Genomic DNA, 27406 nt, shown 5'->3' with positions numbered 1-27406 from the left:
CGGAAACATAGCACCTTGTAATGCAGGGGCCCCCAACCCCTGGACCATGGACCTGTACTGGTCCACACCCTTTTAGGAACCAGGCTTCACATCAGGAGATGAGTGGCCGGCAAGTGAGCAAAGCTTTGTCTGCCGCTCCCCATAGCTTGCATTACCGCCTGAAACATCTCTCCCCCAACGCTCCCCCACGCTACTGTCCATGAAAACTTGTCTTCCACAAAACCAGTTCCTGCTGCCAAAAATGTGGGGGACCACTGTTGTAATGCATGTTGGATGTTACGTGAGCCAGAGCTTCCTCAAACTTCTATTCATCATTTTAGACCACTGTTCTCCCATTTCAGCTACTTGCATTCTACTTTCATGATTTTACATATATCTGTATAAAATGAAAATTTTAAATAGTTTAATATTTTTCTTTAAATTAATTTTCTAACAAATTATTTTCTATAAACTTTATATTCCTACAGTGAATGTAAAGTAGATATAACGTCCATATAGATTTTCATTCCCATAATGATCTTAAGAGAAATTATTATCACTGTTTTATAGATGTGGATACTGAGGTCAGAACATTGAAGCAACTTGGGTAATAAGTGGAACAAGTAAGATTCAGGTACAGATCTAACTGGCTTTAAAGCCTCTGCTCTCAGCCACTGAGTTTATTACTTCTTTTGTTTTCAGTAGACTATAAGATGAGATGTATAAATGAAGACATTTAAGGAATCTGGACAGATTGCACTAATAATTTGGCTATAAATTGACTTTCCCTCATAAAAAAGTTAGCAAAAGATCTCATAAGCATTTATATAAACACCTGAGCTTACGTAAGAATTTTTACTCTTTCTTGCTTTCCTTTCTTATTACAAGAAAAATACTTGTATTGCAAGAAATTTAAAAACCACCCTCCAAAATATTATCTGGAGATAACCACTAATAACATTTTTGTTTCATTGGGTTTTTTTTCCATCCATAGAGGGAGCTGCTATAATCCTATTTCATAAATTTGAAGTTCAAATTAAAGTCAAAATGCTTTTTTATTCACATTATAATTATTCTTAGCATTATGCTGTATGACTCCTGCAATCACAAAGGGAAGTTCCATTGCTAAAATGTAAATACATAACTAAGAAGAAAATATAGGTAGAGGAATGACATCAGCGAGATGGCAGTATGAGAATTTGTAGAGCTCATCCCCTCTCAGAAACATCAATTTGGACAACTATCCATGCATGAAGATACCTGTATAAGAGCTAAGGGTTCCAGGTGAGAGATTACAGCATCTAGATGGAGCACAGAAATAGGAAAAGATGCATTGAAGAAGGTAGGAAAGACAGTTTCATATCACCCCCGTTACCCCTCCCACAAGCCTGGACAGCCCAGTATGGAGAGAGACACCGCCTCCATGGGGGAGAGTGAAGTAAGCACCTGACCTCATTGGGGATCCCACACCAGGTCCACGGCAACACCACGCAGACTTGTTGCAGTCCCAGGATCTCAGTCTACCGCAGTGCTAGGTTGGCTTTCATGGTGCCTCGCATGGCCCAGGTTCCTGGTGGGGTCCCATGAGCCTAAGATTTCAGCCCAGCACCGCACCAAAGCAGCCCCCCAAACCTAGGCTCCAGGTAGGTTATTTGGAAACAAGCTCCTGGTCCAACCTAGCACCAGGCCAGTTTTTCCACGAGCTTAGCTTCCCAGCCAGATCACATGTACCTAGACCTACAGATAAAAAGATGTTCAGCATCACTAATAATCAGAGAAATGCAAACCAAAACCACAATGAAACATCACCTCGTATTTGTTAAAATGACTGGGGCTTCCCTGGTGGTGCAGTGGTTAAGAATCACCTGCCAAGGCAGGGGACACGGGTTCGAGCCCTGGTCCGGGAAGATCCCACATGCCGCAGAGTAACTAAGCTTGTGCACCACAACTACTGAGCCTGCACTCTAGAGCCCGCAAGCCACAACTACTGAAGCCTGCATGCCTAGAGCCCATGCTCTGCAACAAGACAAGCCACTGCAATGAGAAGCCTGTGCACCGCAGCAAAGACCCAACACAGCCAAAAATAAATAAATAAAAGTTTTTAAAAAATGGCTATTATCAAAAAGACAAGCCATGACAAATGTCAGTGAGGAGTGGAGAAAAAGGAACTCTTGTACAGTGTTGATGGGACTGTAAATTGGTGCAGACACTATGGCAGACAATATGGAGGTTCCTCAAAAAAAACCAAAAATAGAACTAACATGTAATCCAGAAATTTCACTTCTGGGTATACATCCAAATAAATGAAATCACCACCCTCTTGAAGAGATATCTACACTCCCATGTCCATCGCAACATTATTCACAATAACCAAGACATGAAAACCACCTAAGTATCCATCAGTGGGTAAAGAAGATGTGGTATATGCATACAATGAAATATTATTCAGCCATAAAAATGAAGGAACTTCTGCCTTTTACAACAACATGCATGGACCTTGAGTGCACTGTAGTAAGTAAAGTAGGTTATACAGAGAAAGACAAATACTGTATGATCTCGCTTACATGTAGAAGCCAAAAAAAGAGCTGAATTCATAGAAACAGAGTAGAATGGTGGTTGCCATGTGCTGGGGGGAGGGGTGAGAAAACTGGAGAGATGTTGGGACAAACAAAGGGTATAAACATCCAGTAATAAGATGAAAAGTTCTGCAGATCTAAGGTGTAGCATGGTGACTATAGTTAACAGTACTGTATTTGTGTATTTGAAATTTACTAAGAAAGTAAATCTTAAATGTTCTGACCACACACCAAAAAAAAAAAAAAATTAATTATGTGAGGCATTGCAAGTGCTAAGTAACCTTATTGTGGTAATCATTTCATAATTATATGTGTATATGTGTATACCTAAAACTTATATAATGACAATATAATGTGTCAATTATATTTCAGTAAAGCTTGAAAATATAAAGATTTGAAAAAAAAGTATATAATAAAATTACTTAAAATAATTTTCATATGGTACTTTCTCATCAGTACATTGTCATTTAAACAAAAATTGAATTATACTTTTAACTTTCAGACCCTTAGTCTGTTTTTTTTTAATTTCATATTTTGTATGGAATTTTTTCAGCTTTCTCATAAAATTAACTACTAGATGTAAATCTTGAAAACATCTTTGACTATTTCCCCAGGTTATGACCCAGAGGTCGATTTCTTGATCAAAAGGACTACTTATTTTAAAGCCTTTTAATATAAGTGATGGGTCTGTTTGTTTATCTGTTTATTTATTGGCAACAACCTTTTCCTTTGGAATACATTCCTGTGAAAATGTTGGTTAAGGTTTCTTGCTCTGGCTTAGAAAAATAATGGACATGTGACTCAGGGCAGGTCAATCAAATGCTACCTCTTTGAAACTGAAGAGTATAGTCAAAAAAACTAAAAATACTTTGACCTGGTTCATTTCATTTCAGCCTCCCTAAGAGATATCCATTAGCTCATGCTTCATGTACTTCCTCCCAGTGTTTTTCTACCTCTGTCGGAACCTGCTCCCTTCAGTTCTAAGAACTCTGAGGTATCCTGCTAATGAAGTCCTATCTGCTTCAGTTGGCTAGTCAGTTTCTAATGCCTCAAACAAGAATTCTAAAGAACAACATTCATGTTTGTAAATTTCTCTCCAGAAAGATCAAACCAATTTCCATTTGCATCAGTAATATATGAAAGTGTTAAGGTAAGATTCTGAAAGAAATGGAGAATACCCAAATGACAAACTGGAACTGAATGTGTTTTCTTTAAAATTTGCTTGATCAGAAGCAACATTCTCTCTTCTTTCATCGAAACTAAGTAATTCCTGTCTTGCAGTTAACATCACAGTGAATGAATGAAATCTCAACCTCAAAATTAGAAAACTCATTTTGTGATGGGGGCATAGTAGTTTCTTCAGCAAACACAAATGTGTTTTGCTGTGCTCTGTGGAGACTTTCTTTTTAACAGTATGCTTGAATCTCCTTTGGAGTTACTTTGAAACTTGTCCAGTCTTGCCAACAAGTGATTATCAATTAGATGTTTCTGTGAATAAACATCCAATTTACTGCAGTGATTTGCAGATACAATTTTACCCCTTTCTGTGCATCTGTTTTTATTTAACAGCATATAGCAATAATGAATATATAAGCATAAAAATAGCCAGGTATGTATTATTTTATGTGGTAATTAGGAAGCAAATCACCTGTGGAACTCATGGGATGATTGTTAGGGTCTATTAGGCTTGAATAATCCCATTTACATTTGGAGTTAAATTTAAACATAGAACAAAGGATTAAAAGCCAAAAGAAAACACAGGTATTTAAGTATGAAGATGATATGGTTACTTAACTGACACTGAGGCTGAAGACAGTTGTTAAAAACAAATTAAGATATTCCCTTTCTGGAGAATGGAGGCAGAGAAAGAAACCTTTAATTAAGGCGTGGGTGTGGGTGGGGGGAGGGGGGAGGGATTCTTCAACAGCTGTAAACCCCTAAAAATAAACAAGTTGACTGATTCAACTCAAAACAGAGCAGATGGTGTTCAATAAAGGGAATATATAGTTACAATTATGAAGAGTAGGTATGCTCTCATAATTATCGGTAGAAAAAAAGCGTGTATCAGTTTGAAATGTTGGCAGTAATCAGGCAGGAAGAGTTTGTTACCATTTCAGTTGAAAACATTTTGAGCTGTGGAATCAGTTATCTACTGTGATCATTCCATTGAATGCATTCAATGGAGAAGGACTACGTGAGAAGGGATATGCATGTAGGTTTTGGCCTCAGAATACCTAGGTTCAATTATCAGCAAGTCAGCTAATCATTTCAAGTCTTAGTTTCCTAAAATGTAAAGTGGCAATGAATACAATTGACTTCAGTGTATTTTTGTGAAGTTTAAATGTGCACAGTGGTCTACCATGTAATAAGTAGTCCAGAATGGAAAACTCCCATTATCTTAAAACAATCATGTACTATTTTCTCTCATGCCATTGTATTTGTATTTGACAAAATTGGATTGCTATGAATTAAAATATATGTTTCAAACCAAGCTATCTACTAATTTATATCAGGGTTTCTTATTAGTGACACTAATGAAATTTTGGACAGTTCTTTATTGTGGAAGGTTTATCTTACGCACTTTAAGATGTTTACCAGCATCCCTGGCCTCTATCCACTAGATGCCAGTAACTGCCTCCCCCAAATGCACAGCCATGACAGTCAAAACTGTCTCCAGAAATTGCCAAGTGCCCACTGAATGAGAGCCACTAAACAAAATCAAAATGCTTAGATGATGGTTTCGGGAGAGTATTTCAATGATATTTTTATTTTAATGACCATGTGTATGTGTTCACTACCTTAGATGAATATTTACTAAAATTTACTAGTAAATTAAAGAAATTGACTAAATTATGATATGACAGTAAACACCCATGGACACAATCAGTCATCTTTGAGGTACTGTTGTGTTTGAAGCCAAAGTGGAGAGTCCAAGGTGCACCATATGCTTAAGTCCTTTCCATTCTCATCTTTCATTACAGCTGAGATAGAACACAGATGAGAACACAGCTGAGATGAGCACAGTGAGATGAGCACTAAGAACCAACTGAGGTAAATTTTAAGTGTTTCTGTGTGTAAGTGAAATGCTAACTTTCTGTCGTGGAACCAAAACCAGTGGTTGTTTAGTAACATCATTTTGTATTAATATATTTTCAGTTACTGAACTTCTCTTTCTGGAAGTCACCTCTGCGCCAAGTATTGGGCTAGGGGTTGACAATACAGAGACATATTCACCAAAGTCTTTGATCGATAGTCTAATAGGGGATTCATCTATGTATCTTGCTTGACTATATCTGCAGGTACATTGAGGACTGCAAGACACATTAAATACATGTAAGATATTTATATAATACATAAGTGAATAAGTAAAAAGCAAAAGAAGAATTTCTGTGTCCACCCTTAGTCTGTCTCCTACTTGATCAAAGCATTCTGGCCATCTCTTAATTCCTGTAATATAGGTTTTCAGATAAAATTTACAATGCCCAGTTAAATTTGATTCCAGATAAACAACGTTTTGTTTTTGTTTTTACTGTATGTCCTGTACAACATATGAAACATACTTATATTGAAAAAAATTATAGTTTATCTGAAATTCAGGTTTAATTGTGCATCCTTTATTTTTATTTGCCAATACTGTCAACGCTACCTAAAATTCTTCAGTAAATTTTCTCTGTCCTTAAGCTTTCCCTCTTCCTAGAATGTTTTCCCCTTCCATTGCAACCTTCCTTTTTAAAAATTTACTTTTCCTTGTCATTTCATATTAATCCTTCAAGTCTTAGCATAAATACTGCATACCCAAGAAAATCTTTACTGCTTCACGACACCAAATTGGACTCTCTATATTATATGGCATCATAGCACCTTGCTCTTCATAATATATTTGATAATTATAATCAAATTATTATATGTGCATTTATTGGATTGCTGTGTTTCTTTCTAGCTAGATTTTAAACTCCTTGCCAGCAGGATCAGGATCTGTGTTTTTCAATTATTAGGAGCAGTCTCAGTATCAGTTATTATGAGCTCAAGAAGTATCTGTGGAATAAATAATTAGATGTGTTCATCTGGAAGAGATCTACTATTGGCTTGACATATTTCTATGTCAAGTGCTTATCAGATGTGATGGTTTTTTTCCTCTTCTAGCATCATAGTGAAGGTAGCCAAAAGGAGCTGAAAATCTATGTTGGATGATCAGATGCAAATTTCAAAAGGGAAAGGATACTCAAAAAAATATTTCTCCCTCTTTCATGTCACTCTGTATACATGAGCCAACACCAACAAAAAATAGGAAATATTTATTGAGCATTTATTACATGTGAGGCACTGTTCAAGAAACTGGAGCCATAGTTGTGAACAACAGAGTCAAACTGCCTTTCCTCTCTGGAAGAGAGACAGGCATTTAAAGTAGTGCGTGTGTGCACGTGAGGGAGATGATTTCAGGAAGTGGTATAAGCAACAAAGACTATTAGAGTATGATAAAGGTAGATGATGCCTATTTTAAATAGCATGGTCAGGAACAACCTCTCTAGAGGTAACACTTGAATAGACTCTTGAATGAATTTCGAAAATGAATGGAGATCTTCTTGCTGAAGAAACAACAAATAAATGCGTTCAGGAATAGGAATAAATTTGACACTTTTGAAGATGAATAGGGAGGCTTATATATCTAAAGTTCAGAGGGAGAGAGAGAGAGTGGTAGGCCATGATGAAGGGGAATTCTGTAGGAGCAGAGCATGTAGGGTCTATAGAGCATGAAAACCAATCTGATGGTATTTTACAAAGTGACAGGGAGCCATTTGAGTCTTTTGATCACAGAGTCATGGTTGGCCATTTCCTAGTTTCCTGCCTCTTTCCCATTTGACAGAAGACTGTGTGTGATTGCAGGTTGGTGTCTGTCTTGCATTCATTAAGGATATTTAGAGTCTAACTGGATATAAATATGGTTCCACAGTGTTAGTGAACTTCATGTTTTAGCTACACTTGGCAAAAACATAGGAGACAATGCTAAGGTATTTAGAATTTAGAACCAAAGAGGTGTATTTATACCTAAATAGATGACTGGGTAAATACTCTCCTTCACACCTGGATGTGAGCCTTCCTTATTTTCATAAGAGAAACCAACCAAGATGCGAATGCTGTTACTTCAGGCAGTGCCTTTGTAGACTAAATTTTGTCCTTCAAACACAGTGCTCACGTTAATTAGAACAGAACAGTAGGGAATATTAAAAGCTTAGGATAATGTGTAGGTTTACATCACCAAAATGCATCAAAGTGAATATTTGACAAGTTTCTCTTTATAACTGAATTGTCTTTTTTATTTAAGGGAGCACATTAAATACAAAGTAAAAGCTCTTTTTTTCTAATTTTTTCTACTGAAAATATTAATCTAGATTTTACCAGTCAATATAAAGGAACTTCACTAATTAAAATGAAACTGTTATTGAAGCCCCTGCTATTTGCTTAGCTTTGTGCTAAATTTTGAGGAAAATCTTTCTATGAATCCAGCTGTTACTTCTACCTGGAATTTTCTCTTTCTGATCCCTTCTCTAAGTTTTATCCTAAGAAACTGTATTTGTTTTTTAGGACCCAGATTAAGTATCTATTAATATGACCACACTGGGCAAAATTAATTGCCCATGTTTTATATTTTCACAACTCTTCGTCTGTAGAACTGATTACATCTTCCTGAATTCATCAATTCACAGATCTGTCACCTCCACTTGATTGAGAGCTTCTCTAGAGTTTGGATTTGAATGCATCCTCTCTATATCCTCAAATATTAACCTGGGTTTGGCATGTGATGTATTCGCAGTAAACAGCTGCTCAGTGAAGATCTGTGGAGGTAACACAGTAAAGATATAGTCCTTTTTTTCAAGGAGCTTCTGTCATATCTGAGGATGAAATTCTAATGAAATAATGAGAAAAACAGGTACCAAACTTTCTGGTTGTAGACATTCAGAAAAGAGATAATAGTTGTTGCAGAAAAACTTCATGAAGGAAGACAACTTGAGTGGTGGTCTCAAATATAGAAGGTAGAGGAGATTTAACAAGTACTGGTGAAGCTTGTTGTAATAATTGGTATATACATGCAATGTAACTGAACCAACAAGAAATGGCTTTGGTCCTGGGTAGAATAACAATTCATAGAGAAGGTATCTACTTAATTCAGGGTTCTAATAATTACACAAGGGCTCTTTACAGAATGTGTTGAGGGAAAAAATGGACTCCACAAAACACTGCGTAGATATTCCAACAAATAGTTTAAGTTAGGCTAAATTAATTAAATGGGCACTAGCAGTTATTCAGCAGATTAATTTTTCTTAGTGAACAAAAGCAAAAAAGTCCTTGGAGAGAAAGCTAGTTTCAGAGCAGGACAAAGAAGTAACTTCTTACCATCTGATTCCTTTTCTTTCTTGCATGGTAACAGCCATGCTTAGGCAGCCTAGATAATACCAGTGTACCAAAAATTAGATAAAGGGCTAAAGAAATCAATTAGTACACATTTATATAAAAATATCTTCTATTCATCTAGATTGGGTCCAGGGTTTTCGATTACTCAAAGCATAATGCTTGCTTCATGTTCACAGAGAATTCCCAGTCTCGGGAGGTGAATGAACACACGTGAAGTGAGAACAAGGCAGTGTTTATTATTGTGCTAGTTTGTATACTGACTAAATTGGCTGATCAAATTCTAGATGCTGAAGTTTTCTCAGAATAGATAATATGGATTAGTCTTTTAGAGAATGAGATGATGATGTGCCAGGTGTATGTAGGTTCCTAGAAAAACTAGCTTTGGCTAGAGCTAAGGGTAGATTGTGCTGTGGACATAATTTATATGTACAAGATTGGATTAAATAATGTGGAATGAAATTTTGGATGCTCTTCAAAAACAGGAAGACAAGAACTGATCTCCTTAAATGGCCGATATTACTTTTATACTCATGAAGAAAACTTGATTTGGGGTAGGTATAATTAGATTGGAACATTTTAAAAAATGTTTGAACTAACCATTTGTGGAAGAGAAAAGAGGGAAAATTATTTTTATTGATTTTTTTCTTTCTCCTTTTATGAATTTTTTCTTTTTTCTCTCCTTTTTCTTTTTTTCCTGCTTTTTCTTCTTTGCCTCCTCCTAACCCTTCTCCTAGCTTGCTTTACTTTCCTCTGAAAAGTGATGATCAGAGCAAAAATATGTGAGATCTGAATATCAGTCTCAATTGCCTGCATGACAGATTTATATCAAATTACTCAGGTCAAAGATATTTAATGTGCCTTAGACACAGTGGTAAATTAGATTTTGAGCACATTATATAACATATTAGTAACTGAAAAAATATTTTTGAAGAGCATTTTCTTTTTCAAGAAAATTCACTTTTTGTTTTAATTTGTTATAAAATTGAGAGCTTCTGCATACGGTCACTTCACTACTGTAGCATTGTTGTAAAGTGCATTGCCTTCTTGCTGCTCACTTCTCTAGAAGGCTTAGCTGGCAATTGTCAAACATCCAGAGGAAGAAGATGATTCTCATTACCATAGAAATGGCAACTGGTCAAGAAGAAAGTCTAAATCAGTGTTGTTGCCATGACATGTTGTAGTGAGGATTCATAGGGTGCACTTTTCATGGGCAGATGAATATGTGTCTGCTGAAGACTGGCCCTAAGGATGGCTGACGTCAGTCCAGCACCTGCCCTTCTGCAACATGCTGGGCCCTTTTATTACTGGAAATAACTCTGCTGAGTAGTCTGGGCTTGCTGGGGATAGAGCAGCCACTGTGTTCTTTTCCTCCTTCCCTAAGAACACAAATGACTGTGTTTACGAGAGGGGTCTGAGTGGAAAGCAGATTTCTCACTTCGCTTCTTTTTTCCATTGGGTTACATCCACACAAGAATGTGGGCAAAGTTAGCCCATGATCTACAACACTCTGAAGTGTTTAGTGAATTTAAAGAATTCATTTAGAACTTTAGTACATGAAAATAAAAAGGATGTGGTTGGAGGCACTTGGAATGATACATGTCCTTCCTATTATGGTTCCTGGTAAATCAGTGAGGGTCACCATCATCGAAGCTAATTTTACATGTAAGGTTCAGTGCCTAGGGCCATAGAGCTTTGAAAGACTTCTGAAAATATTGAAATAATGTATAAAATCTACATACGCATAGATACAAACAGAAAAATTTAAATTAATAACTGCTAAATTGTTTACAAATTGTTTTATGACAACTAGACAACTGCAGTTCATTGCAATTCTTATATAGATATTAAAATAGTGAAGTATAATCAAACCCAATAAGATTAAAATCATAAGAAAAACGAATAATTTATCTTATAATAAAGTCAAAATTATAAAAATTAGAACACTTCAATTTCATTTATTATAATTATTCATGATATTTATTGGGTTTGTGGGTATATTTTAATATGCCTAATACAACACTGGGTATGGACTCCAAAAGAAGAAATATATGAACTATGAAGGTCCTAAAATGGACCTACCATCATCTATTCGCATAGAAATTTTGAGTTTTCTCTTTGCTGTGTCACTCATCTGTTGACTTCTTTTCATTCCCATGCCACTTCATCATTATTTATCATCTGAATCACCCCAACTTTTTAGTATTAGTACCTCCTGCCTCCAGTTGTGCCTTTCTCTTATCAATCATGCCCGCTGCAGCTTAACGTCATCCTCCATCCAGCTCTGACCTTGTTCTCCCTTCTCAGTGTCTCCCAGTGCTTGCAGAGTAAAATCCAACTTTCTTAACGTGATAAAAAATAACCTCCTGCTGTGATTTATGTCATAGAGTGTTCTGCCTATGTTTTCCTCTACGAGTTTGATAGTTTCTGGCCTTACATTTAGGTCTTTAATCCATTTTGAGCTTATTTTTGTGTATGGTGTTAGAGAGTGATCTAATCTCATACTTTTACATGTAGCTGTCCAGTTTTCCCAGCACCACTTATTGAAGAGGCTGTCCTTTCTCCACTGTACATTCCTACCTCCTTTATCAAAGATAAGGTGACCATATGTGCATGGGTTTATCTCTGGGCTTTCTATCCTGTTCCATTAATCTATCTTTCTGTTTTTGTGCCAGTACCATACTGTCTTGATTACTGTAGCTTTGTAGTATAGTCTGAAGTCAGGGAACCTGATTCTTCCAGCTCCGTTTTTCACTCTCAAGATTGCTTTGGCTATTTGGGGTCTTTTGTGTTTCCACAGCCACTATGGAGAACAGTATGGAGGTTCCTTAAAAAACTACAAATAGAACTACCATATGACCCAGCAATCCCACTACTGGGCATATACCCTGAGAAAACCATAATTCAAAAAGAGTCATGTACCAAAATGTTCATTGCAGCTCTATTTACAATAGCCCGGATATGGAAACAACCTAAGTGTCCATCATCGGATGAATGGATAAAGAAGATGTGGCACATATATACAATGGAATATTGCTCAGCCATAAAAAGAAACGAAATTGAGCTATTTGTAATGAGGTGGATGGACCTGGAGTCTGTCATACAGAGTGAAGTAAGTCAGAAAGAGAAAGACAAATACCGTATGCTAACACATATATATGGAATCTAAGAAAAACAAAAAATGTCATGAAGAACCTAGGGGTAAGACAGGAATAAAGACACAGACCTACTAGAGAATGGACTTGAGGATATGGGGAGGGGAAGGGTAAGCTGTGACAAAGCGAGAGAGTGGCATGGACATATATACACTACCAAAGGTAAAATAGATAGCTAGTGGAAGCAGCCTCATAGCACAGGGAGATCAGCTTGGTACTCTGTGACCACCTAGAGGGGTGGGATAGGGAGGGTGGGAGGGAGGGAGACGCAAGAGGGAAGAGATATGGGAACATACGTATATGTATAACTGATTCACTTTGTTATAAAGTAGAAACTAACACACCATTGTAAAGCAATTATACTCCAATAAAGATGTAAAAAAAAAAAAAAAGCTTAAAAAAGAAAAATAACCTCCTGATTATGGCCCAAATAACTCACCTCCCCAGACCCATGTGTCTCACTCCCAAACATTGTCTTCTCTTCTCCTTTTCCATAGACACTTTACCTTTTATTCATATTGAGTAAATAGTTTCTTATGTAATGAATACTTTTTGTTTTCTTTGGGCTTTTGCATGTATTGTTCTCTCTACTGGAAACTTATCCCTCACCATAATAGTGCACAGTGGATCTCCTCATCACTGACATCTTAGAAATCATTTGTTCTCCTTGTCAAGATAAATTGGGTGGTTATTCTGTCAGCTCCCAAATCTCCCTTTTTGTTCCTTGAACCTTCCACTCTCCAGCCATAATACTCTACTGATTTTTCCCTTTCCAAGTTACACTCAGGCCTCCTTCTCTGTGTTCCTTTCACATTGTTTTCCTCTTTGGAATTCCCTAGCTCATTCTTTTACTATTCAACTCATATGCATTCTCCAAGGTCTTTAAACCATACTACCTCCAAGAAGGTGTCTCTGGTTACTACTCCCCACTGTAAAAAATTTCATTCTCAGAACACATAGCATAATTATCTGTTTAATTTACTCAACATTTACCATATATGTCTCTGAAACATCACTGGTGTCTTGTTATATATGATTATTCAGTTGTAGTATAAATAGTTCTGATATGAAAAGAATCAGTTGCAAGTTCTTTTAGGGCAAAAAGTATATATACGCCCAGTTAGCACCTAGCAGAATAGTCTGTTTACATATCAGAGGCTTGGTAAAAATTAAAATAATTAATTGAATGAATAAGTAGATAAATGACAAAATAATGATTTTGTTGAATGAATAATAGTGGCAAATGGGAAGGGGTGATTTTATCAGTTGAGAAAAAATTGTGAAAAGTTATTTAAAAATCAGATTATACGAGCCTTTAATAAATGTGGCTTTGAGAAATCACTAGTGGTAACTTGCTATGAATTCTTGACCAAAATAAAATTGACTGGTGAGAATCTTCTCAGGGAAAAAGTATTGCATACGTCAGATCAGTGTTCTGTGCACGTCTCCATATTCTCTTAGTTTGCACACTATTTTTATGAGTTTAGACTTCGTTTACATCTAAAACTGAAGGAATTAATATAATGCAACATCTGCTGATAGATTATTTAATTTGCCAGTATTTTAACCTCAGAACAAAATATTGTGGTGATTACCACCTGTTTTTGTGTTTCAGTCTGTAGAATAGTGTTGTAACCTTAGCCTTCATGTTTTATGAAGATGTTAAATAGCATACTGCTGTGTTAAACATACCAAACCGTTAATTAGCATCTTCTTGATGAGATAGAACATAGTAAATATGGGATAGCGCATAGACATTGTGATTATATATGCTAACTAATATAATTTATTTTGGGGTTAACATTTAAAAATATTAGAAATAATAAGAGAAATTAAGATCTGAGAGGGAAGTCACAAAACTCTGTTGTAGCTCTTATACTAACCCAGCCTGAGGCTGTATTTCCACATGATTTCAAAAAACAACGTGAGCAGTAAGAAACAAAACAGAAACAGAACCATAAAAAAGAAAATAGGTCAGCAGGTTTCCATTTCTGTGTTTTTGATGTTTTGTTTTGTCTTCACTACAGAAAAAATAGCTGAGTGCCTGAATTGTTCATTTTGCTGCCAGTTTTGTTGATAAGATGTTCCATAGCTTTTTGAATCTTAGAAATCAGCTTACTGGAGACTTTGTCTACTGTCTATAAACAGTGTACTGTCTACTATCCAAACAGCAATCAGTAGCTGCCCACCGAACATTCTTACTTATTCCATCCATACTGTATGGCTGTGCTGGCACGTGGCTGATTAGCTAGAAGCTACAATTCCCTGCATCTAGATGGGACCATATGACTAGTTCTTACCAATGGAATATGAGCTGTGGTGATGTGTTTTAATTCTGGACTAAGTTGATTAACAAAATTGGGCATGTCTTCTCCATACTCTTGTTCATTCTCCATCTTATTGCTGGATGCATCTCAAGCTCCTAGAGATGGTGGAGCCATAAGATTGAAGGAGTCCCTGAATTACTCAACTGAGAAAGGCTACTCACTGACCAGGAGTATCTGCACAGGAGTTATGTGAGCAAGCGATACACTTACATGTGTAAGTTACTAAAATGTGGCAGTGTATTTGTTATAGTAACTAGAATTATCATGTGACCATTAACAGTAGCATTGAGATCTTGATGGTGCCCTGGCTATTCACAATTAGATTTTTTGCTGCCAAATTTGATTGCATACTCCAAAGAAGTCTTAACAAATGCAATTCTAGAGTTAACATTCTTTTTAATCATCTGTCTATTCCTGTAAAAAAATACATATTCAGTGCTTTTGATGATAAAGTGCTATCAGTGCAGAAGTAAATAATTTAGGCAGTGCATCTGTTTCCAAGGGAAAACAAATATTGCCCAATTATTTACAATTACAGTAATTGCTATAAGGGAAACAAAAAACAGGAGCTATAAACAGGTAAACTCGATGTCCTACTCTAGTCGGGAGGGGAGGGGTGATCAGGTAAAGATTCTGAGAAAATGATATTTAAGCTGTTTAGAAGTGGGCCAGTTAAAGAGGGGTAATAGAGAAGGGAGACAAGAGAGAACAGAATGTGAGAAGGCCTTGAAACATGAAAAGGCTTGGTGCTTCGGAATTTTGTGGCCATGCCAAGATATTTTGTGTATCTAAGTAGTATGGTATCCCCTTGTCATAAGCATTATGTTAGCACTCAGTCAGAAAGCAGCTAGTATGTATGAATCTGTTGTTATGCACACAGCCGAATCCTTGGTAGAATAGGGGAGGTAAACATCTATAATGAAGGGTCCTGACACTCAAAGTGATACAGTCTGGCATGGAGTCAGTATGAATACTCACATAACAAAGAATAACACAGATATCACATAATCAGATTAGACTTCCTGTTTATTGCTAGCATACACAAACAGAGCTAAGGTGACTACTCTCCTGGATTTATGTACAGAATCTGGGACAAAAAACATTAAGTTTCTTCCATTGGGGTAACTAAGCGGAAATGCTGTGACCTTTGATTACCCATTGGTTGATGACCATGTAAAAGAGGCCACCACGCAGAGAGAAGCAGAGCGGAGAGTTGGGGGATCAGGAGTGTAAGCAAGATGAGGGTCCTGCGTCAACGCCTGGATCCAGCTGTACCTAATGCCATCTCATCCTTAATTCTCTCCTTCCTTCTCCTCCTTATCCATGTTCCTCTTTTCTTCATCCTCTTCTTCTTTTGATTTTTTTTTTTCGGGTGAACTTTATTTATACCTTTTCTTCTTTAATCAGGTTTGAGTGTGTCAACTGAAAGCATACCCAGAAAAATAATGCCAGGTTCCACAGAGACCTATAAATCAGAAGAAGGAGCTTAGTAGTTGCAATTAGGCATAGAAAGTAAAGTTAGTTGCCACCTAAAGTCAAATTTAAGTATAAAATCATGCCATTCAAGGGGATGTTCCTCATATATGAAGTCATTTTAGTGCCTATATCCCAGAAAAAGTTTTAGGATTAATATGACATACTTTATAAAAGTTGCTGAAGCATAGCAGTGCATCAAAGAAAAGCTTTGACTTATTAATAGTTACCTAAAACTGTATGTATCTTTCAATTAAAAACTCAGTAAAATATAAGAGCTGAGTCATTTGTTCCATAAAATATAAATGAATTACAGTCAAAAGCTTTCATTCTTTCCCACTTTTTTCAATGACCTACATACTGTAAACCAAAAATATATTCCTCCTGGAACCTAAGTCAAATGGACAGTAGTTTGACCAATTTATGTGGCATTTTACAGCTAACTTTTAATTACGACTCAAGGAGCGGTCCTGAAAGGTTGACGTCTAATGTATGGAGCCTTAGGCCATACCATAATAGGTTCCTACAGGAAAAGCCACATTTTGCTCAAGGAAGGAATCATAGTGAATAACATTTCACAAAAATTCAAACATAAGAATGCAAAATTGAAACACTAATACCTCAAATGTGGGTGATGCCAAGCATTTTTCGTAGTATAATCACGGTAACAGGGGAACAAGTTTTCCTGGCTAAATGAGGCTCCTTTTCCTATTGCCTATGAAGTACTGACTTTCAGAGTTTTCAGTACACTTTACGCTAAACCTCTTTGGGATATAATTCCCATCAAAATCACTCATTCAGAAATTAGATATATTGTGTATCAAAGGTATTACTACAAGAGATTATAGGCTGCTCTACTCAGAAAATTTAGCCCCGTTGGTGAATTTCACTGGAACTACCTCAGCAGCCATAAGATGAAAAACACACTTTAAAAGGCTTTATCTTTAGGGAATCTGCCTCACCTCCACATTTCAGCCTTGCCAACAACTTTTTTCTGGACTTATTCCCAAACTTTGGCCTCAGATCTAGATTTTTTTTTTTTTGCCTGTCTTCTCGGACTTTATCTGTAGAATAAACTTTTCTAAGTCAAGACACCCTCATGTGGTAGGCCTTTTTATATATCTTAGTCCACACTGGATACCCTTCCCCATTCTTGTCTCATAGAACCCTAACTTGAGCCCATATTTTTCAAAGAGGAAAGCTTGAACAATTCTAGATTACTCCTAGAGACAGAAAACAAACCAAAACTGACCTAGGTGAAAAAAATAGGTGACTTGCATAACTTAAGAATACAAGGGCAAAGTAGAGTGATTTTTTTCAGGAAGGTCCAGAATCAGGATCTCAAGTGATGTCACCAGAACTCGTTTTCTCTCTGTGTTGTGATTTTCCTTCATTTCGGACCCATTCAGTCAGTCTCTTCCCCTGTGGAAAACACCAACACTCTCAGACTTATATGTGGTCCTCTGAGTAGTTAGTCCCAGCATAAGAGAAAGTTTCACTTTCCTAAGTTCCAGAAAATCCAAGGATTCCTGGCTGGCTTTGGTCATGTTTCCATTCTGTTGTGGCCAGAAGAGAGAACATGCTGATTGGCCAAGACTGGATAATATACTCATAATTGGAGCCCAAAGACTGATAATAAGAAATGGGTGAATGCAAAAATTAAGGTCAGTGTGCTGTTATCAAAGGAAGGAAGGGTAGATGTTGATCAGGCAAACAGATCAAAACAAATGTCCTTTATAGACCCACTGCCATAACAGAAGGCACACCTAACTTCTCCTGTGATCAAGGCGTCATTTCTTTCTAGTACTTACTATATTTGATCCCAACTAGAAATTGCAGTGATTGCAAAGATTACAAATTGCAATGATTTGTAGGGCTCAGTCTTTTTCTTACTGCAGTCTCTATGGACCTGTGATGATTAATCCACATCTAAATGTATCTCTAAAGGAGTTATGGTGATTGTATAGTCAATCCCAAGAGAAGCATGTCTAGTTTAAACAGCCCAAATAATCACAGTGCCATTTCCCCAAATTCAAGGAGCCTATCCCTCAGCAGTGAACTGAAGCCAAACTCCTCCTGGGAGACTAAATGCAGAAAAGGAATTGATTTTGTTCGGTTTCTCACTAACATTAATTACCATTCTTTGATGTGACTCAGATGCTCCTTGACAGTGAGATGATCTGCTTGTGGCAAAAAGCCATTCATTTCCATCTGTAATGAAGCTTGTCTTTGTCCTGGTTAAATACAGACTGGTTATGAGGGTCACATTATTTGAAAATGTGTTACCTGCCTTCAAGAGACAGATATTGATATGAAGTGATCTTTCTTTTTTCCTCAGAAGACAATTTGATAAATTTCAGGCATATATTTAGAGCACTTGTTGGCTTCTAATGGAATGAACTGGGGACACAAATTATGGCTTGGACTTCTATTACAGGATGTTAAGGGAACTAGTAGGTACATAATATATGAGTTTCATAAGATTAGCAAGCTGTGTCTTATCCATAATTGTACTTATGATAATAGTGCCTGGCATATAACAGGCACTCACAAAATATTGGTGGGGCTTCCCTGGTGGCACAGTGGTTGAGAGTCCGCCTGCCGATGCAGGGGACACGGGTTCGTGCCCCGGTCTGGGAATATCCCACATGCCGCGGAGCGGCTGGGCCCGTGAGCCATGGCCGCTGAGCCTGCGCGTCTGGAGCCTGTGCTCCGCAACGGGAGAGGCCACAACAGTGAGAGGCCCACGTATCGCAAAAAAAAAACCAAACAAACAAACAGAAAAAATATTGGTGAACAAATAGATTACAGGATAAAATAAAATTCTGAAGCAGTCCAATTCTAAGTCATATTTAATCTGGTGAAAAATTAATTGAAAATCCTCTTTGAAATTCAGTACAACATGGGAAAAATAAACAGGTCACATAGCTAGAAGATCAATAAGTTGAACCCAGGTACGTTTGATTCCAGAGTCTACTCTTTTTTGTCTTTCATTCACTTTGTCAGCACAGCAGATTTTATGCCTGAGGGGCATGGACTCCAGGAATAAACTCTTGGGTTAAATTCCAGGATTCCACCACTCACTACCATGTGACTTTTGGAGGAGCTGCTTAAACTCTCTGTGTTTCAGTTTCAGCAACTGGAAACTGGGACTATTATGTGACAACTTAAAAACATATTTTTTAGGTGATTAAAAGAGTTCCTGACCGTAGAAGAGTCTACACATTTTCTTGTTAAATAAGTTCCAAAAACAAGTGCAATTTTTAGTCAAAACAAAAAAATTCAACGAAAGCAACCAGTGTTTTAAACAAAGGTCATTTTTATCAGAAGTTACCCCATATTTATTTTATTAGATCATACTCTAAATCAATGTCAAAGCCAAGAATATAGAGAAGACTTCATGATACCTGTAGCCTTATTTATAAACATGCTGGAAATGTCAGAGGGCTTTAGTATACATGGATACACCTGGTCATGAATTCCGTCCATTCTGATGATAGCTTATTTCAATTACTTTATAGAGTTCCTTGGGGTGGTTCTCTACCTTCTTTGCACACTCTTAATTCCAATATAGATCTCTACCACACTTCTTTGATACTGATGGTTTCCTGAGTAGAGCAAAATTTGAGTGCAGTCATATTATTTCCACAAATATTTGTTGGTTTTGCAAAGCATTTTAAAATTGAAACCGGGTATTCCTATATATAGGGTTCAGTTATCACCAGAAATTTCTCATTGGTCACTCTTCTCTGCTTCTTCCAGCCTTTCTTCGGCTCCTCTTATCCTCAAGATGCCACTCAGATTTTCCTACTTCTCTGTTTTAGCCACTTGCCTGCTCCCATAGTTTCTATGCCGAATAATTTAGATCTTTGTCCCTTACTTGACTTTGGACCTTTCTTTGCATTTTTGAAGATTGATTAATGTACTCACATAAGACAAGGGCAATGTGCTTTGAATTCTACACTTTATATCTGCAGAGGGTTTGACAGTTCATTCTTTCTTTAGTTTCAAGCAACCCAGGCTGGTTCTGCTTAATTAAATGAATGGAATTTACTGGAAGGATATGAACTAGTTCCATTTAAAAAAAAATTACAAAATCAAGTCTCCAATAGGACAGGATCTGGGAAGTCGGGACTAATGGAGAGTCTCAGCTATCTTCTGTTTTCTATCTCTCCTCCAGGCTCACATTCCATGGAGAGGATATTATTTGTCCTAGTTTACAAGAAGTATTCATTTATCTCCTGAGAGAAGTACACAGTCTTTGACAGTTCCACCTAGATTGTATCTAATGAGGAAAGTGTGGTTCCCCAGATAAAATCAGAGCTTTCTTATTAGAAGGTGGAGAAATGGAAGCTGGGCAAAAGAGCTGATATGTGCTACACTCTGAGTTTAGTTACTTAACATAAACCATTAACAGTTTTAGGTCACATTATGTTGAATATATTAAAATATGACATTTACTATAATAAAAAATGTATATAGGTTGAATAGATTCAAAATAACTTTTGATTTTTATGGCTCAGGTTTTCTATAAGCCAAACTGAATTTTCTGGAATAAGTACAGGAAAAAAACAAAGATTGCTAAGGAAAAAAAAATTCAATATAGCAGATTTACTCTAGATACTTAAAAGCATTAGGAAATTTTAAAAACAGCCATTTTCATTATGTCACATTATTCCTGAGATTCAAATAATAAAAGACCTAAATATTTGAGGATTATCATCTGTAAAAAGGAAAGAACAATCCCAATTTTTTCTCCTAGTTTTCTAGTGGAATTGTTATGAGAATATCATCCATTTTAAATGATTTCAACTACTTTCCATGGACTGAAAAAACAAAAAACCAAAAATACAACGTAGTATATATATTTTCCCAAAGGCATAAATTAGAGGAGGCTTCATCTAAACATCTGCTGTCTGGTTTATTTCCTGCCTTGACCTAACAAGTAGGTATGAGATTGTTAACTGATTTGGAATGTATATAGTTACCATCTACCATTCCCAAATGACTTCAGTATCAATGCTTAGCTGCCATTTCATTGTACCTTAATGTTTCCACTGGTATGTGCTAATCTAAGAGATACAAAGATAAAATACCTGTTTTTCCCCAAGGAGTTTATAATTTAACAAAAATATACAATAAACAAAAATGGCAATATAACATAAGAAATATTCTAATGGGTTGTATAGGTTAAAAGAAAAAAATGTTTAGGTATACTTTTTTTTTTAATGGGTACTTAGGGGGAAGAGAACAAAGTTGTATGAGGCAGAGCTGAGGATAATTTTCAAGATATTAGACTGAGGATTGGTTAGCATGAGATCAATATAAAATTTTTGCCTATAAAATTAAGCTCAAAGTGATTATTTACACTAAATAATTAAGATAACTCATTGCTCAAAATCTTTGAGTATTTAATCAGAGCTTCACTGTATATAGGACTTTCTGAAGGAGCAAATAATAAACTGCTTAGTAGGACTAATGATAAGTAATGTGTCTAATTTTAGGCTTAGCGTTTTAGAAAATAAAAATACAAGACATCCAGTTAAATCTGAATTTCAAATATATGATGAATAATTGATTTAGTATAACCATGTGCCATGTAATACTTGGGACATATTTATACTAAAAAATATTCCTAGTTATATTTGAAATGCAAATTTAAGTAGGTATTTTCTAGTGTATCTAGCAATCGTAGCCAGGCTGAAAAAAAAAAAAAGAATAGCTTTGAGATGTGAAAATGAAGCAAAGACTGAGAGGAAATGGTAACCAATGTGTATATCTCGGTGGGGGTTGGGGAAGTATTACGTAGCCAAAAGATGTTTTTCATCAAAGCAGTATTATTATCTGAAGACTTTATGATTTTTTAGTTACTTAAGTACAATGGGATATTTTATGCCACGCTTTATATAAATACCCTCTGTCTCTGAGAAACTTCAGGAAAAGTGACTTTCTGTCTATAGGTTTGAAAAAACATCCCAACTACGGCTTGGCATTAATCAAAATCCAAACTAACATAAATACCAAATTCTTCTATGACTCTATTGATTGCTTAGTCTTGGAAAGATTGCATTGTTTTATGTGGACTAAAATTCTGGTTGCATTAATTGTAAAACAGTTATGACCTTAGGAATCATATTATAATTCTCATAGAGCTTGAAATTGGTAATCAAAATCCTAAAAGTTTTTTTTTTTTGATATATTTTGGAAAGTTCATAGACTTGTCATCCTGGTCAGAACAGATTTACTCTTGTACATGATTCCTTAATTTAAACAAGCTTTATACTGATGTCTTCAGTAATGAAATGAATGCAAGGAACTAACAGAAACTCTTCTGTGGTACTTTAATCTATATAGTGTCATTCCTTTAGATAGAAATCATAACCTAAGAAACTCCCTTTGATATCCTGAAAATTAATCTGTGCATGGACTATATGAGCAAAGAGGACTGCAGAAAAATAACCATTACATTTGTTTCACCGAATTCTTAACTGAGAAGCTCTTAAAAATCAGGAAAAACTGAAAACATTGTTTTTGTATAAGATTTCTTCTTAAGGGGCGGGAGCCTACATTTATACATTCTGTTTGGGTAAAGCAGTTCACTTCTACTCGCTTATGTTTAGCCCTTAACAATACTATGGAAGAATGTAAAGGTCATTTTTTATGCCTTGAAAACTGCTGCATAAGATGAAAATATGAAACCATAGAGCATATGAAACATATTTTCATAGAAAATATGAAAAAAAACTTTCCTAGAAAAATATGAGTATGTAGAATAAGATCTCCTTGCTATCATTTTTATGTATTTCTAAATATCTAAATAGTTCCTTATATACTATTTTAAATCAATACAATAATCACTATAAATGACATACCTCCAAATTCACTTCAGAAAACCTTTAGCAAAACAATTATATTACAGTCACCATTGAAAACAGTAATTATTTTCTTTTTCTTCCATAATTCTTTTAAAGAGAGTATGAGAGAAAGCCAAAGGAAATAAAATCATAAAACAACTTATTGTAGAGCCATGGCATTTTTGAACTAAAAAGAAACTCATGAATAATCCTTCCAGTTCTTCATTCAAAAACATATATTGAGTCCTGTCATAGCTTGAGCTGCTACAGAAAAATAACATAGACTGAGTAACTTTAACAGCAGGCATTTATTGCTCACAGTTCTGGAGGCTGGGGAATCCAAGATCAAGGTGCTGGCAGATTTGATTCTTGGTGAGGGCTCTCTTTCTGTCTTACGAATGGCTGCCATCTTGCTCTGTGCTCACATGACTTCTCAGTGAGCATGTAGAGAGAGACAACAAGATGTCTGGTCTCTTCCTACGAGAGCGCTAGTCCTATTATGAGGATCTCTCCTTATAACCTCATCTAAAACTAATTATCGCCCAAAGGACCTACCTCCACATACTATCACATTGTGGGATAGGGCTTCAGTATATAAATTTGGGGGCACTTAGACATTCAGTCCATAATAGGTGCCCACATAAGCAAGGAATTATTCTGTATACTAGATATACAGTACTAAACAAATCAGATAAAAAATTCAGTCCTCTACATACTGTATGATTTCAATTACATGACATTTGGGGAAAGACAAAATTGTAACAGTGATAAAACAATCCCAGTGGTTGCCAGGGCTTTGGAGACAGAGGATTGAATTGGTGAAGCACAGGGAATTTTTTAGAGTGTTGAGACTGTTCCATATGATACCGTGATAGTGGATACATGACATTATGCATTTGCCAAAACCCATAGAAATTTGCAGTACAAGGAGTAAATCTTAATGCGTATAAGTTAAAACAAAATCATTTAAGACATTGAGATTTCTCGAATAGAATGTGGAATGTGACCAAATAATCCAACTGTATTACGTATTTTATGAAACAATCTCACTGTAGGAATTGGAGGGGAGAACAACTACTGACCCAAGTAAATTTAGAAATGACTGAAGTCTGTAAGAATAAAGGCAAAAGAAACTTTACATAAGTACTGTTCTCTAGTTGATGAAATAGTTTCCCATGGGAGTATGAGTTAACAATTGTGATACGGTATACCTGTATACCAGAACTGAACAATTAAATAAATGGATGCCAGAGATTGAGGGGCAGGTTTCTCACTGCTGTAATGGAAGTTTACAGATTAGCATTGGGAAGAGGCAAGAATAATCTATGTGGTAACATATTAGAGAATGCTCCAGTAAGAAGCAGCAAGCTTTACACCCAGATTGTGTTTCTAATACCACTATGCAATAAAAGGAACCACTGTTTCTTAAAGAAGTTGTTGATTCTAAGACTGAGATGGAAGAAATACAGATACAGAATAAGCCTGAAACATCTTGTATTGCCAGAAAGCAAAGAAATGCTTTTTCTAAAAAATTGGTAGTATGTTCAAGGGAACTCAACTAAAAGAGCTACCAATGACAAAAGCTGAGCTAAATAAATAAATAAAGTATTGGATTATAACCCAAAGCATAAAATAAATATCAATGGATCTATGTAGGTATAAATAAGTAATTGAGTAAATAAATAAATGGAGGGGATAGGTGTAGTTAAATCTCCTGAGTAGAAGAATTCCAAATAATTTTTGTAGATACTCCACTCTGAAGGAGGTGGAACATAACTCCTTACTCTGTAAATGTGGGCCCTGCATAATGACTTCTTTCCAAAGTGTACAGTATGGAAAGGAAGAAAAAAAGTAACTTTGCAATGGAGAAACCTAACAAATGCTACTTCGACCAGCTGATCAAGGTCAACATCAACAGTGATACGTCATATTAGTAGTATCTACCCATCATATGATATGATGAGAATAGCTTTTTACCTGTGATCCTCCTTTCCAAATCCATAACCCTAGTCCAATCAAGAGAAAAATATCAGAAATCTCAACTGAGGGCTATGCAACCAAATACTTTACCAGTATTCCTCAAAAATGTTAAGATTATCAGAGACAAAGAAAGTTTGAGAAACTGTCATAGCCAAGAGGAGCCGAAGGAGACATGAGGGCTAAATGTAATGTGATATTCTGGGTGAGATCTGGAACAGAAAAAGATTATTAGGTAAAAACTAAGACAATTAGAATAAAGTGTGGATTTTAGTTAATAATATGTATTAATATTGATTCATTAATTGTAACAGATGTGCCATATTAATGTTTAATGTTAATAGTAGGAAAATTGGGTGAGGGGTATATGGATGTCTTCTGTACTTACTATCTTTAAAATTTTTCTGTAAACCTTAACTGTTCTAAAAAACAGAATTTATTTTTTTTTTAATTTCCGCGCTTGTGAAGGTTATATATTTGTGGAAAGAGATAGAAACATAAATAAAAAATAAAATATATGATATGAGAGTTGGTGATAAATCCTGTAAAGAAAAATAGTGTGACAAGGAATGGAAAATATTGGCCAGAGTGGCAGTGAAGGATTTGCCTCATTGCTTATCCACAGATCTCTGTGGGGATAGAGCCAGGGGTTGAGCGATGACCTGGATATAACAGGCTTCTAGTAGTGAATGATGTAAATAAGATAAGAGGAATGATAAGTCCTGGGAAATCTCAAGGCAGATATTATTAGTGACACTCTAGAAGGGGAAGGAGAAGTAAAAGTCTTTACCAGGAAAATACAGAATCGTCTGGGCACTCCTTCATTCCAGTCGACAATGTGGAACCAAGGGAAGAGGTGATTTGGAGCGTGTAGAGTGTTGAGACTCTTATTTTAAATGGAGAAGATCAGTGCAATTTGCTCCTTTTATAGATGAGAAATCTGAGACTGAAGAACTCAAAATAATCATCTCTTGCTCCCATACCACGATAGTAACAAATTTTGGACCGGCACCCAAGTTTCTAGATTTCTAAACCAAAACACTTTCTTGTACCCCAAATGCTTCCCCTTGTTGATGATGGTGAAATACACCAGAGGCATTTGCCCTTTGAGAATATTCAGATAAAGGAAATAAATATAAATACTTATAATAAATAAATATAAAATAAATACATTTGTTATGGCATAAATGATCAATAAGATCATACTTTGATTTATGTATTTTACTTGGGTTTCTGTTTTGAATATTAATTATTGAGAAAATTTTTGGTCTGAAGTGGTAAATACAGCCCTGACTTCAACTTATGAGTCTCAACTTGTGGAGTTAGCCAATTTAATTTTCGCTTCCTAGAATTTAACTTTTGCTTCCTAGACAGCTCAGATTCCATTTAGATTGGCTTATTGGTATTTAAAATTAGCTTCTCCATATATGTTAGGTTCTGCCATCCTTATGTAATAGCCACTTGAATATAAATAAACTCAAAAGTAAATAGAAGTTAGCTGATTCAAATGAAAATCATTTAATTGGGATATAGTCAAGATTTAAAAAACATATTGAGAACCTATTTTATGGTTGAGATTGAGTTGTATTCACACATGGCACCACTTTGATCCTTAGCACAAATACTTTACCCATAGTAAACATTGAATTAGTATCTGTTGTAGGAATGAATTGATTTTCTATGACATGTCCTTGTTCTGAAGCCTATTATGTGATAAATAAACCAATCCATTTTGTCAGTTCTAGAGTTCTTTTAGCAAGGTGAGTTCCCAAGGGAAAAGTAGAGATGAGTGTGTATATATAACATTTCTGTAAGTGTGTTTTATTTTAAATTAGAAAAAGAGAAGGAAATAAAAAAACTTTGGTATGAAAGAAGTCAAAATGAATAGAAGGAAACTGAATGAGGAAGCTTGAAGAATAGAATTATTTGTTTAGATAAGAATAAAGCAGAAGAAAAATATCTGCACCAGCTTTCCTGGTTTTGAAAATGCCGTGTAGTGAAATTTACTTAATATTTTATCATGGGCTAAATCTACAATCTTAGATTTATTATTCTGAACATCATTTTCAATTGAATAGAGCATTAGGTGTAATAGGTATAAAGAAAAAATTATAGAATAGTTTAAAATGCAAGTGAAGATGCCAGGAAAGTTATGCTTTGTGAATTGTGTGTATGTGTGCTTTCTTATTCATGCTGTATTCACTACTTACCTTGTGTCTGAATTTCCTCTAAAAATAGACTGCCAAAAATCAACTTTCTGTCAGATTTGCAGTCTAGTTTTATGTGACTCAAGTTTTATTGAATATTCATGACAACTTAATAATTAACAAGATATATTTAGAAATCTGTTTTCCTTTTATTTAGATACTCCTTACACACTTATTCCTATAATCCATGAAGAAGAAAACTAAGTTTTTATTACACAGTCATGAGGCATGATTAATAACATAGTTGACAATATCAGCATTCAGAAGGTTTCAAATATCTTGAAGAAAAATATTGAACATCTCTTCCCCCAACCCCCCTACCCACAAACAAATGTTAAACAAAAACACATATATAGTATTAGATGGGGGAAATTTGGCTTGACAGAAATCCATAGTAATAAAGCACAGGCTTTTAGATGATGATAACCTCAGTAAATATTGACAGTGTGA

General features: G+C 35.7%; 1 long non-coding RNA gene across 1 annotated transcript in view; it reads left to right on the top strand.

The window, feature by feature from the left end:
* Positions 1-27406, top strand: part of LOC309820893 — a 269835-nt gene that overhangs the window by 113299 nt on the left and 129130 nt on the right. Inside the window, exon 2 of the long non-coding RNA XR_014296558.1 lies at positions 5537-5606. This is a non-coding gene — a long non-coding RNA (uncharacterized lncRNA). The remainder of the gene's footprint in view (positions 1-5536; positions 5607-27406) is intronic.

The sequence above is a fragment of the Grampus griseus genome (genome assembly GCF_964374135.1).
Source record: "Grampus griseus genome assembly, chromosome: 3".
In the NCBI taxonomy this organism is placed as follows: domain Eukaryota; kingdom Metazoa; phylum Chordata; class Mammalia; order Artiodactyla; family Delphinidae; genus Grampus; species Grampus griseus.
The sequence above is the reverse complement of the archived record's forward strand: the minus strand, read 5'-3'. Positions and strand labels throughout refer to the sequence as shown.